Raw genomic sequence first — 12,717 nt, forward strand, 5'->3', positions numbered from 1 at the left:
GATGTTTGATGAATAGAACGCATAGGAATATTACATTTATATGAGAATAAACATTGAAATATGATCACATTTGTATTTGAATGTTCAGTGTGATGAATGCATGTGAAAATGGATTTTCTATTGTTTTATTTCTTAACGAAATGGAGAACTAAGATATAAATGAATAAATAAATAAAACATTTACGTAATTGTCGGTTACATTAAAACAATTTTTTTTCGAGCAAAATCAAAATCCGCCACAGTGAATGAAATGTGTTTTGTTTTCATTTAGTACCATCATAAACGACGCTACATAAGACTGGAGTTTTCAAATTGTGCTAATCAATTTAATACTAGGTTTATTCTACCTTCGGGGACCTAAGCCCATCAACGACGACTGCATTATAACAATGTTATTGCGGGGAAAATGCATACGAACAACTGTAGGTGAAGTCATTAGTTAATTACTACTTGCTATTAGTATACCGTTGCCAGCCATAAAGATCAGCATATCAGTATTTCGCATCATGGTTTCTCTGTATATGTACATCGCTGCTTCGAATTGAAAACCGGAAATGGAAATAGTCACGTATGCCAATTACGCTATTTATCTGTGAGATGTTCCGGTATCATGAATGATTTATGGCTCTGAGAAAAGTCTTTGATACATACCTGTTTTACTATGAATAATGGTTGCAAATATTCAGTATTTCAAAGTAGTACGTATGTGGTGCTAACTAAGATCTTATTTTTTTCTCTATGTAAATATGTATTAACTCTTAACAAGATAAAACAGTATTAACGAGAAAAGACATCGCTAATGATTAAGTTTTAATTGTTGGAGTTAGCTTGTATATATACACAACCGTGATATGAATTCAAGGGAGATAATTAAGCTTATTCCTTTTTAAGCCCCCGCAATCAGTCTAGTTTTATCTTATATGTAGGATTAATCAAAGAATTATAGGATGGAAGATCAATAGGCAAATTGCATGAACAAGCCATGTCAATTTCATTTTGTTCGTTTCCACGTCAACTTATCCAGCCATGTTGTGTTAAATAACATTACGTGTCGCTACGATCGATTAAAATAAGATTCGTATCCCCTTGTAATTTATTGATATAAGAAGAGGTGTTATGAACTGGTGGACCAACTTTCAAAATTCTCTGCTTCATTAATGTGACGAAAAGGAGAGGAAAACTTGTCATCATCATCAAAGCCTCATTGCATGTAAGACCGCAATAAATTTAAGCCCAAAGCTGTGATGGCAAGTTGTCACGCGAATCGTAGTCACGTGACAGATCATGGCATAGTGATCGCTGTTTGGTATCGTGCTGTGGAATGTACACGTCAGATGAAGATGCACCATAGAATACTACAGATCATATCAGAATCAGAAACACAGGAAAGCATTAGAGACTGAATTAATCATCAGAATATAAGCATCCGCACTAGACTTTTCGTTATATGTGCTATATCAATATTTTCTGAAACTATGTATCATAGTATTACTGTTAAAATACGATACATATTTAACCTGTCTACCTATTTATGGTAAATATGGCTCATTGCATCTTTACCGATTAGTGACGAAGAATCATAATATGGTTGATTTTGTTATCCATAATTAACTAAAGCAGTAACTGATGAAATTCCGTTTGAAGCTATAGTTGACTTAATTATCGAATTGCTGTTTTTATGCTGAAGTTTTTTCACCAATTATACAAGCGATCTATATATTGGAAAAAGACAACAATTTTCACATGATTGAAGGATGAAATAAAACTGCGGACGATGTACATTGAAAACCAGATTGATAAAGAGATTCTTGACTTCAGTGAAAAATATATCCTTCTGTGGTAAGTTTCAAGTGAAATCGCGAACCATCGAAAGAAAAAAAAAAAAAAAAAAAATAGGGAATACGACTCAACCGGAATTTGCAGTTCTACACTGTTCCGGAAGACCTCTTCTATTGTCAAAAAAGAAAGTGAACTGTTTTTTAACACAGAAAATATAGCATCGGTCTCCAACGCCATAATATTATAACATACTAAGTGTAAATGAATAAGCAGCAATGCTCCTTACCAAGAGGGAAACCTATTGTAATTATTATAACACACTACTAGCATTTGAACGTATGATTTAAAATCAAATTCAAATTACAAAGGGAATGTGTCAGCATAAGACGAAACGAGTTGCTGAATATAGGTTTCACCATCTTAAAAGCAGCATCTCTCTGTTGTAGCGTAACGCATATTGCAGCGGGTTTAAATTGATTTTGCCTCTTTGTCGGAAGTGAGAACCTGGCAGTGAAGAATGTACATATAGCGTTAACTAGGGGTTGTGTTTCACCTTCATCGGCCAACTGGTATGTAGATTTAGAAACATCATTTAGATATCGTTGTTTTTTGTATTCATATTAACCATAACCAACCGTTATCGTTCGATTGCTTTGAAATTCGAATCAAGTCTGCAAGGGCGTTTGCAACACAACCTCTTGCCTCGAAATCCTTCGATCAAAACTAGAAGAGGCGTCATGCTGGGCATTCTGTACCCGCAAAAGGTAGGATGTAATACCAAATATATTGATTGCATTCCAACATCAGACATCTAACAACTAAAACGTTATCTCTCATTAATCGTGAATTTGCGATGAATTGCTATTGGTACCCATCAGTATTTGTTTTATATACAGGATGTGAAAGTTAAAGGTTTTTGCAATATTTCCCTACTACAAAAGAATAACATTTTCAAATAACAACTGATGGTACAGATAAACGTTTATATTATGTCCAGTGTTTCACAAAAAACTCACCAGGCACAAAAACAGCTTAATAAACCAAACACTATAAATAAACAACAAATAGTATTTTTAAAGGAGTTAATAAAAGTAAACAAGTTGACGAAAGTAATTGAGCTTTGGAAATTTATCAAGTTGAATTTTCGTAATATGTAGCGACTTTTTTCTCTAGTTTCTTTTTTTCTTTTTTCTTCACAGGGGGAAATCTCTTCATCGGCGTTCTAGGATATGCGCGTCGGTGGTCTTTTCTGCCAACTATGTTCAGTGATGTACAAATTTGAATAATGTCCTTCCTGCCATGTTATTCTTTAAAGCTTACTCTTTGTGATCTTTAGCCTCAGTGCATTGCATATATTCCGAGATTAGGCAATATGATGACGTCGTCATCGATCACGTGTTTTCTTAGACAGCTTCGTGGGCAGGAGGTTTGAACTTTGACCTTAACCATGTTTCAGGCATTTTATCATGTGTCACTTTCGGCTGGCTTCCTCTGTAACCTTGGTTTGTTGAAATAGTGTCTTGAACAAATATCATATATTATAATGCCGAAGGCGTTATTTCTCTCGTGGTAACTAATAGAGGTACAAAAGGAGGTATTGCCATGATGAAGATGTGTAAGTGATGTCTATTATATGTATCAAATATATATTAAAAAAAGCCGTATGGAAGTGTCACTATTGTAATAAACTGAATAAATTGAAAACCAAATGATTACACTTTGAACCCAAAAACAGCAATGAATGTGAATTTAATCTTTGCATTCTGGAAATGTGGTAACATGACAAGCGATATCAAAATTACATACTAAAATGCAATGTAGTATGTAAATATATCACAATGAAAGATGCGGAAAACACGAAGTAATATCATGAAAAATCGGTAGTAAGACGACGTGTAAGTTAAGACTAGATTTGAATGAATGCTATGATTCAAATAATCTTCCTACCACTGACAAACATATTGGTAATACATATATACCATGATTTAAATACAGACAAAAAGGTATATATTAGTTTAAAGCACTATCTGAGGTTGCTATCCAGAAACCCCTTTTCGATAAATTGACTTTATCCCTGCCTTTGCTCCCCATGAATTATTCTCTTTCCTATGTCACCATCATAACTTTCTGACAAGAAAAGGGATTCGGACAATTGGCGACGATTTTTACTATCATAAATCTTTCTCTCTTTTCACCAATCACGAAAGCAGACAATATCTTAGTAGAAGGTAAAATGATTTGTCGGGTGTTATTCGTTATCGATACCAACTCCATGAGTTGATGCCAATATTCAACAAATTAATATGTCGTATGAGAGAAGTTCAGACTAACCTGTTCATTAAGCAAAACACGAGATCGTTATATATACAGTTTTCGACTATTACTGCCGGACACAAACAAAAAAATGATAAATTCTTAACCCCATGCCTCAGGTTGACTGATTCTTTCAACACGACCGTTCTCTTGTGATGACACTGAAAGCACTCTCGATTCAACGCCGTAGTAAGGCGCCGGTCGTCATCAAGGGGAAGGAAAACGTAAAATTGCACCCTTAAGAACGGAATCCTTCTCCATATAGTCAAAGAAAGCGCCTTACCGAAGATGCGTTAAACCCTTTGCATTCGCCTGACAACGATTCCCATCGGTCCACGGTGGTCTTTGGCGTTACATGTCGTTTGCATGTATTTGAAAAAACAAAGTGGAAAATTTAGAAGGGCTTGTGGAGATACAGCCTGGTGATTATTTCATGAAAATATCAAGGTCATCTTCATTATGTCATTAAGAAATATTCTTTTTCGATATGACGTTTAATGTTTTCGAATTTAGTTAGTATGTATGATTGTTTCGTTGTAATCGCGTAGGTTGACCCGTATTACCATTATTGTTGAAGAAGTAGAAGACGTTCTCTTTCCTTGTACTACTTTCAGATATACTACTTTCGGTATATATATTTCATTTGTCCATGCTCTACAGTCAGAGTTAGATGTGTGAATTCATTGACATGTTTATATTCTCCTGTTGATGTAAACAAACCGCATATAACATTCTAACACTTTTAAAATTTTGTGAATCTAATATATATTCTGTTTGCATATGCAACCATGCCATTGCATCGTCTTTCTAGTTTAGCGATTGGTTCAGAGAATGAGACATATTCGCCTACGTTTTGCCTTATTCTATGCAGACATTACCGAATCTGCCAGGACGTTGGCAAAGAGGGTTGTTTTATATTTACGACTATTAACTGCTTAGCTGGAACCAACTCCGCCACGGCATGGGCACTGAATAAAGGAATATATTCTGCGTACAATTTATTTGAACTTGATACAGTGGATGTGCAGATCATGACACTGTACAAAATAATTGCGAGAGTGAAGAACAGAAAACGGTAACGCAATACCTATCAGTTTCCCTTCTCCCTACTCTTAACCAAACTTATTCAGGTTCCTTTAATGTCAAGTCTGTATCCTAAATAAGGCGAATGATACCCGACTGCATATAATTATAATCCAAACTATCTGCTGTATATCTACATGTAACTTCTGAAAGTTATGTTTGTTTAAGAAAAACATTATTTCATATCAAATTGTCGTGTAACAAAGCAATCACACGAAACAACACAGACACATACTAAAACATGACAGGTAGGGGAAAAAAACTTCTTTTCTAGAACGGTTCATTGGAATGTTAGTATAACGTGATACTAGCAATTTCTTAATGTATCGCAATCTGCTTAACTTTGCCTGCCAATTTGCAATTGTTGCAAAGTATGGTAGCACTCATCGGTTGCGTCTTTAGGTTCGATGATGTAGAGTTATAACAAACAAATTTCCTAAATCCAATGAATAATAATCAACAAGGAAGTAATCTAGATTTGTTGACAATCGTCCTCCTGAGAATTATGTGCTATCGTAATCATGGATATTTGCAAAATCAACCAGTTTGTATGCCGATTGGCCTACACAGACTCATGTAATCAGTGATATGTATGCCGTTTTGTGCGGTCCCCGACGACTCATAGATAGCTCTGATTAGGGATGTCCTTCCGAACATGACTCTATCAATCAACCTTTCTCAACCCTGATCAACATCGCCATTACTAAGCATCAATGCATTTCCGGAGACAAGAACTAGACCACTTTGCCTTGTTCAATATTAATAATTTAAGTAACAAATTCTAATTGCAAAAGTGGAAGTATCTTAATTGACACAAGCATATATAATTTGTATCGCTTTGAATTCTCCTCATTTGTTAGATATATATGTTTGACCCAGGTTTTTATTTATTTTACTCACGGATATTTTAATGTTTATCATTCTTTCCAAAATGTGTGTAACACTTATGTGCGGTTTTGTATTGCTATCAATTATTACCTATTTTCGAGCATAATTAATGTACATTTGCTCTACTAAAACATTTTCGCTGTAGATATATGACTTGTATTTTTTTCATAGGCTTCATTTACAGGTGATAAAATCAACTGATCGACAGTAAGTAATGGTACTGACGTCATCTGTATGATGTAATATCATGTGCAGGACATTCGGTCTTATTCTCATCCTACTTTGCCAGTTGTTTCCGTGTAACATTTTCTTTTGTTCATACCATGCCCTAGTTTTATTGAATTTTGAGTTTAGATTGTAATTATGTTGACATGTTGGTACTTTCTTGTTGTTTATTGACATTGCAATTAAGAAATGGGCAAAACATATGGATTTGTTTAAAATCTGTACATGATATTTGAATGAAACAGATACGAAATTGGAACTTTTTTTTTATTATTATTGTCTTCTTTTATCTTCAGTTCATCAAATTAGATAAGAATAAATCAATACGAGAAAAAACTGTGGGTCATGGACGTGTTGCTTGTATTTCTCTTGGATGCTGATTTCGCAGTAAATAGGCCTACTTTGAATTCAAAAGAATGTTTGCTGTTGTCCATGCAGCAATATTGTTTCTTAGAATTTCAAACTAATGAAATCCATTCAAAATTATTGTCTTATACAATGCTATTTTGCGAAGAAATTAATAGTCATCGCAAACTGTAACGGATTATGTTCTGTGTGCAACATTCTGCATAATTACAGAAGAACAACTCTAGTATGTGTTTGTGATAACAAAAGCATTCACTCACACATAAAGGATCCAAACGAAGTGAACTGTGTGCATATTAGCCTCTAACCGATCGAAAGTTAATTCTTTTAAAAAACGGATGAAATTGAGCATGTCCTTCCACTTGGACAAGTCTGATATATGAAAGGCGACCCTACCTCTACCAAATATTTCCTCTGATCTCTGTGGCCAGCGTGGCGGAACCCCTGCACCACAAAGACTTGCTACATGACCTAGCTTTGTGAAATGTGGATGTTAAAGGGGGAGATTCAGTATTGGGGAATCGATGAGATCAGCTTTTGTTTCAAACAACTTCTCCTTTTTCATAAAATATCGTTAAAACCCTTTTTTATTATACCAGTAAATTAATGAATAAAGTAGTACATAAATAATGTAAACCACCAACAGAGACAACGCCAACAGCGTTATGTGGTTTAAGGTCAAGTGGTTATTTTGGGAAAGCAAAACGATGAAGAAGCTATCTGATGCAGACATGGACCAATCAAACGATCGATATACTTTTATCCATCTTTTATTGAAGTGATACATTTTCCAAAATTGTTCTAAATACCCTTCCATACCCCCAGAAATTTGGTTAAATTAGGGTAAACGTGTGTATCGGCCCTGGATATTGAATATGTCCAACCTACCTCACAGCACGCAAACCTTCCGACCTAAGTTTCGCGAGCCGCCTTTGTAGTGTTGGGTCGGTGATCTTAAGTTCCTTTGATCTGTGGACTTTAACACTGATCACGGTTCCGTATTGTAGGACGTCTGTATTGGTCCCCCTCCGTACTAGGTGTCAGACCCCAGTCCCCCATCTGATACTCACGCTATCGTTGCTTAGACCTGATGGTATCAAGCCGGGCCATGTTGAAGAATTCGTTACCAGGACGATAACATATCTACATCAATGAAATGTTTGAAACTTAACAAGCGCCGTGAAGATGATTCTTGAGATCATGTTTGTCATATGTTGAAGTGTAAAATTCATTTGTCAGGATTCGGTATCTGTGTTTTCTTTTTTTCAGATTTGGCATTTTGTCAGAGCTCTGAGGATTTTGGAAAATAATAATAATATATCCAATCGAATCAAGTGTATATTCGACATCTTGATGCTTTTGGAATACAACATATCAAAGGACAAGTTGTAAGTTTATGTTTAGTAGTCAAGGTCCCTCAATCATTTATATCTAGGTATATTTTTTCTTGGTAATTCACGACTATCAGAAGGGAAGGAACATATTTTGTGAGTTAAGTCTAACATGAATAATTTTGACAACTTTCATTGTGAATTTGCTGATGTTTTGCTATATTTGTATTAATTCTAGAAGTACTCGAGAAATAACGGTTTATGTATACCTGGCGTATCAGATAATCCTGTTAAAATATAGTTTTACTTATCGAGTTTGGGAACTCTTCTTAAAAGAAGGTAATTGTGAACCTTTTGGTAAGTCTGTAATTAAAAAGATATAAAAAAGCAAATATTCAAATATGATAATGCTGATTGTTAGTTATCAACTGTCTCAACATTATCATATATCCGCTATAAATATTATATTTTGGCAGAAAAGGTTTCCTTAAAGGTAGAATGCAATCGATTGTCCTTCATTGTTGAATTACACAGCATACTTAATCAAATGTATCATTTGCTTCACTCTCACTCCGTGTATCCCAAAAATACAACTAACACTGCTATACAATGTTCACTGAATGTATTGACGAAAATAGTTTCAACTCTTGAATACGAGAGACAAAGAAGGGAAATAACTCCTCCGTAAATGCTTAAAAAAATAAAGGCAGTGATATTTTAGCAGTAAGTGGTATTTGAAAATGATAATTTTGTTCCGAGATCTAGAACCACTTGTAGAAGTCAGTAATAAAAAGGATGCCAACGTCAATACATTTAAACAAACATACTATATGGCGTTCTAATGAAAGGGAAATATCACGTGACAGTGACGTCAGTCAGCTTAATAACACCTTGAAAATATACATATGTGAAATTGCTGAAAAGCATAGCAAATTTTGTGATGTCTTGTGAAGTTTTGTGAAGTTTTGCTACAAAAATTTACTATAAACAAATGAAAACCATAATTGAATTGATCATTATACATGACAGATTGGCATGAGATGAAGGGGGAATGGGGAGTGGGGTTTGCGATTCCTAGGAAGATGAGAAACGAACCTGTCTGTGCTGTCATGGTTGTATCCTTGAGCAATACACTTTATCTTTACCCAATTTATTACAGATGGTATGCAATGGGCCTCCCGTATGTTGTACTTTGAGGAACCACTTTATCTTTACCCAATTTATTACAGATGGTATGCAATGGGCCTCCCGTATGTTGTACTTTGAGGAACCCACCAAGGATCCCTGTCTCAAACTGATCCTATTTTTTCACCTGGTGTTATCATTTTACAGTTCATGAATAAGTAATATTTTAGCAGATCAATGCCTTTCCATTCAGTTTAAGCTTTAATCAACACATTATGTCCAGCGTCATCATCAGGAAATAATATCACATCTGATGTCTTGGCACATAATGTGCACTGAGCTTAGATGTGTTACAATTTGATAGTCCCTAAATCCACTTTATCACACACTTCCATCAGATTATCATCAAAATCACATTTACATATGGTATCCGATTGTTTGTATAGAGTCAAAAAATAATCAGTGATTTAAAACTTATGAAAACATATTTAATAAATATTTGTATTTTAATGAATTTTGCTACTGAAAATGAAATAAATGTATAAATAGTTAGTTTGAGCTGTCTCCTTAACACTAAGCTGAATACTAATCCAATTTGTCTATGTTTTCTCTTTGTTATGGTTTGATTATTCAGTATAATCTTATCGTGTCCTTGTTATTTGTATTAGTGATACTTATGTAGTAAAAATGTAATGTTTTCCAATAACTATTTATATTGAAATAACATGTTAAATATAATATGACGAGTAAGCTATAAACCAATAGTAACTTACGTAACAGATTGACATTGGTGAAACTTAGTTAGCAAAGCAAAGCACAACCCTGAGCATGATTTACATATCTTTTTTAACGAAATTTAATAAAAAGAATAAGTGCTTGTCATTCCAACAACTCTATGAACTATATTTATGTTTGCTAATATGAATATAAATAATTTGTGTTAACTTATGTGATATAAATATGAACTTACTTTATTGATGGTTATTTATTTGTATGTAAATGTGATGAAGATTGCTGTTCATGTTTACAGTATGAATGGTAGGTATAACACTTATCTCCACATCATCTAAATTACGTGTTTCCGATACCTAAGTAGCACCGAATGCCTTGTTTAAACGTGCATTAACTAGTAAACATTCGTTATACATAACTGTTTGCTGTTGTGCTAAATTGACACCAACACATACCATGTCTTGTTTTAACCATACGATGTATGTATCTTTTTACAAACTGGACAAAAAAAACGCTCTTAATGAACATTCACTTTTGAGAATTAAGAAAGATGGTATATGAAACAACGTTGTTTCTTTTAAAACAAAAATACGTCCTTCGTGAAGGAAAAGTTTTCAAACAAAAGCATGTAATTCGGAGAGTACTTAAGTCTAATCGTAGATAATGAAGTTTTGTATTGTTATAAATATTTAGGGCATTGTTAACAGCACAACAGTTTTATTTTCTTGGCATCCACAAGCTGAGATTCATGATCGAATGTTAATTTGAACCAAAATCTTTATAATGACTTACAATTTCGTGTTGCGTCTTGGCCACATTATAGTTTGTCCATTAAATGTCATATGCCTAGTCAGTGCTGGAATCAGCAAAACGCACTAAATCAACAATATATCAATAATATACACCAATTGATTAATTTCAAATGTAAAACGGGAATAAGACAGGGTGTTATGGAATGGTACCCTCTTTTGTTTCATCAAGAACACTCTCAATGAATTGGGCTACCAAAACTTACATAGATAACATTCTTTTTCAACTAGGAATACCTCAATGAATAATTAACCTGTTATGCAAATTAGAAAATTTTAACTTCCATTTCCTTAATAGCGACCGACTTTTCCACTGAAAACATCTTCTTAAAAGCTGCTATTTGTTTAGATGTCTTCCTCAATTACAGTATTTAATTAACCAAAAATAATTGGCTTCTATACTATTTTGTTTAATATTCGAAATCCATGTCCTACCCAAACTAGGTGATTCATTGGTATCATGAGAGGTTAAATATCCAGATGTAAAATAGTTTTTACGAACTTCTTAAAAAAATGAGACAAAATCCTAACCTATCTTAAGTATGCATTGGCAACAATATTGAAATGGTGAACTAATAATATCATTGATACAAGACAAGAACTACAACTGTATATATCCAGGCAAAATCAACATAGTCTGGTGTTTCCGAATCCTAAGCTCTGCCACTCTTTTGTCCCATTCAAACTGCATATTTGAGTGTGTTCACTCTCACTTAAATATGGTCAGTTAATTGATATTTCTAAATCTTGTCGATAACGCTGCAACACTAAAAATGAAATTATTAACGTGTTCCTAGCAGAAAATAGGAGAGAATGAGACACCAGAGAAAACATTGGTGAAAACAAATATGTTTTACTTAAATCATCAATGTCAGAGTGTAAATCGAAATAAATCATAGTTTTCTGGTTTATTGGGAAAGACATCCAAATAAAAAATAGACTTGTGCTGTTTTAAACAGGTCCAAAGCACTTAAGTAAAGTAACAAAATTACAATTTAAAATGCATTGCCATATTATTATATTGATCAACTCATAATAATTAAATAAATGTTAACATAAATACAAACATAAATATTATTCATATCATTTTCGCACGTCGTAACGTAGCGACTATTTTCTCAAATAGCAAATCAATGCGAATGAACCAAGACACAAACAGCTGCCTATCGTCTGATATGGCGTAAACAATAACATGTAAAAGCGCTTAAGAATATGAAACTGATCTTGCTGCAACGCAACATTCCTATGCACTAGCATAACAAAAGGCAGAGAAGTAGGGTGTATGACAACAAGGATACAGCCGAAAGGAAAAGGCAAATATAGATCACAACCAAAGAAGTAAAGAAAAATGAAAACAGAGAAGCCACGACACATAAAGGTCAACAATATAACCCGGACATCATCAAAACAGATGAAAACACAGATCTGAGGAAAAACAACAAAAAGGGAAATCAGAAAATAGACCCAGGAAACACCCAATTCAGAGGACAAATGGAAAGGAAGTATGTAGAAAGGTTGGTTATTGCTTTGCGAAACTTCATCTGCCGAGTCAAAATACAGCAAAAACCATCTTTAAAAGTTATGTTGGAAATAGTTACGTGTCAGGAATAAAGCCAAAATATGAACATCCAAAAGGTGATGAAGCTAACGACAGAATGATTCTATTTTATGTTTGCAGAAGATATATATATATAAGTTTTTTTTTCTTTTTAGTTATATTTGTATACATATCTTGCCTTCCGAACTGATTGGATATATACATAATGCTCTGTTTCATAGACGCATGGCATTTCTGCGCAACGAATACGTACTTCAATGATACTACAGTCAGAAATGAGTATGTACTTGTTTATTACATATGTAACCCTAACGGTTTAAAAATTCAAAATGCATTGAAATAACTTTAATAGTTCAAGTAATTAATATGTAAGGGAGATAACTGCATTGTGCTAGAGTTTTCTTAAGAATGCATGCACAGATACTGTTTGGACTGTATTGATTCTAGCGACCGAAAGTTCCGTGTCGCAATCCTAAGTGTAGTATGCTTTATAATACTAATATCAAAT

Source organism: Ylistrum balloti, unplaced genomic scaffold, assembly GCF_031769215.1.
Source record: "Ylistrum balloti isolate Yb309-2 unplaced genomic scaffold, AGI_CSIRO_Ybal_v1 Utg370662, whole genome shotgun sequence".
NCBI classification, from domain to species: domain Eukaryota; kingdom Metazoa; phylum Mollusca; class Bivalvia; order Pectinida; family Pectinidae; genus Ylistrum; species Ylistrum balloti.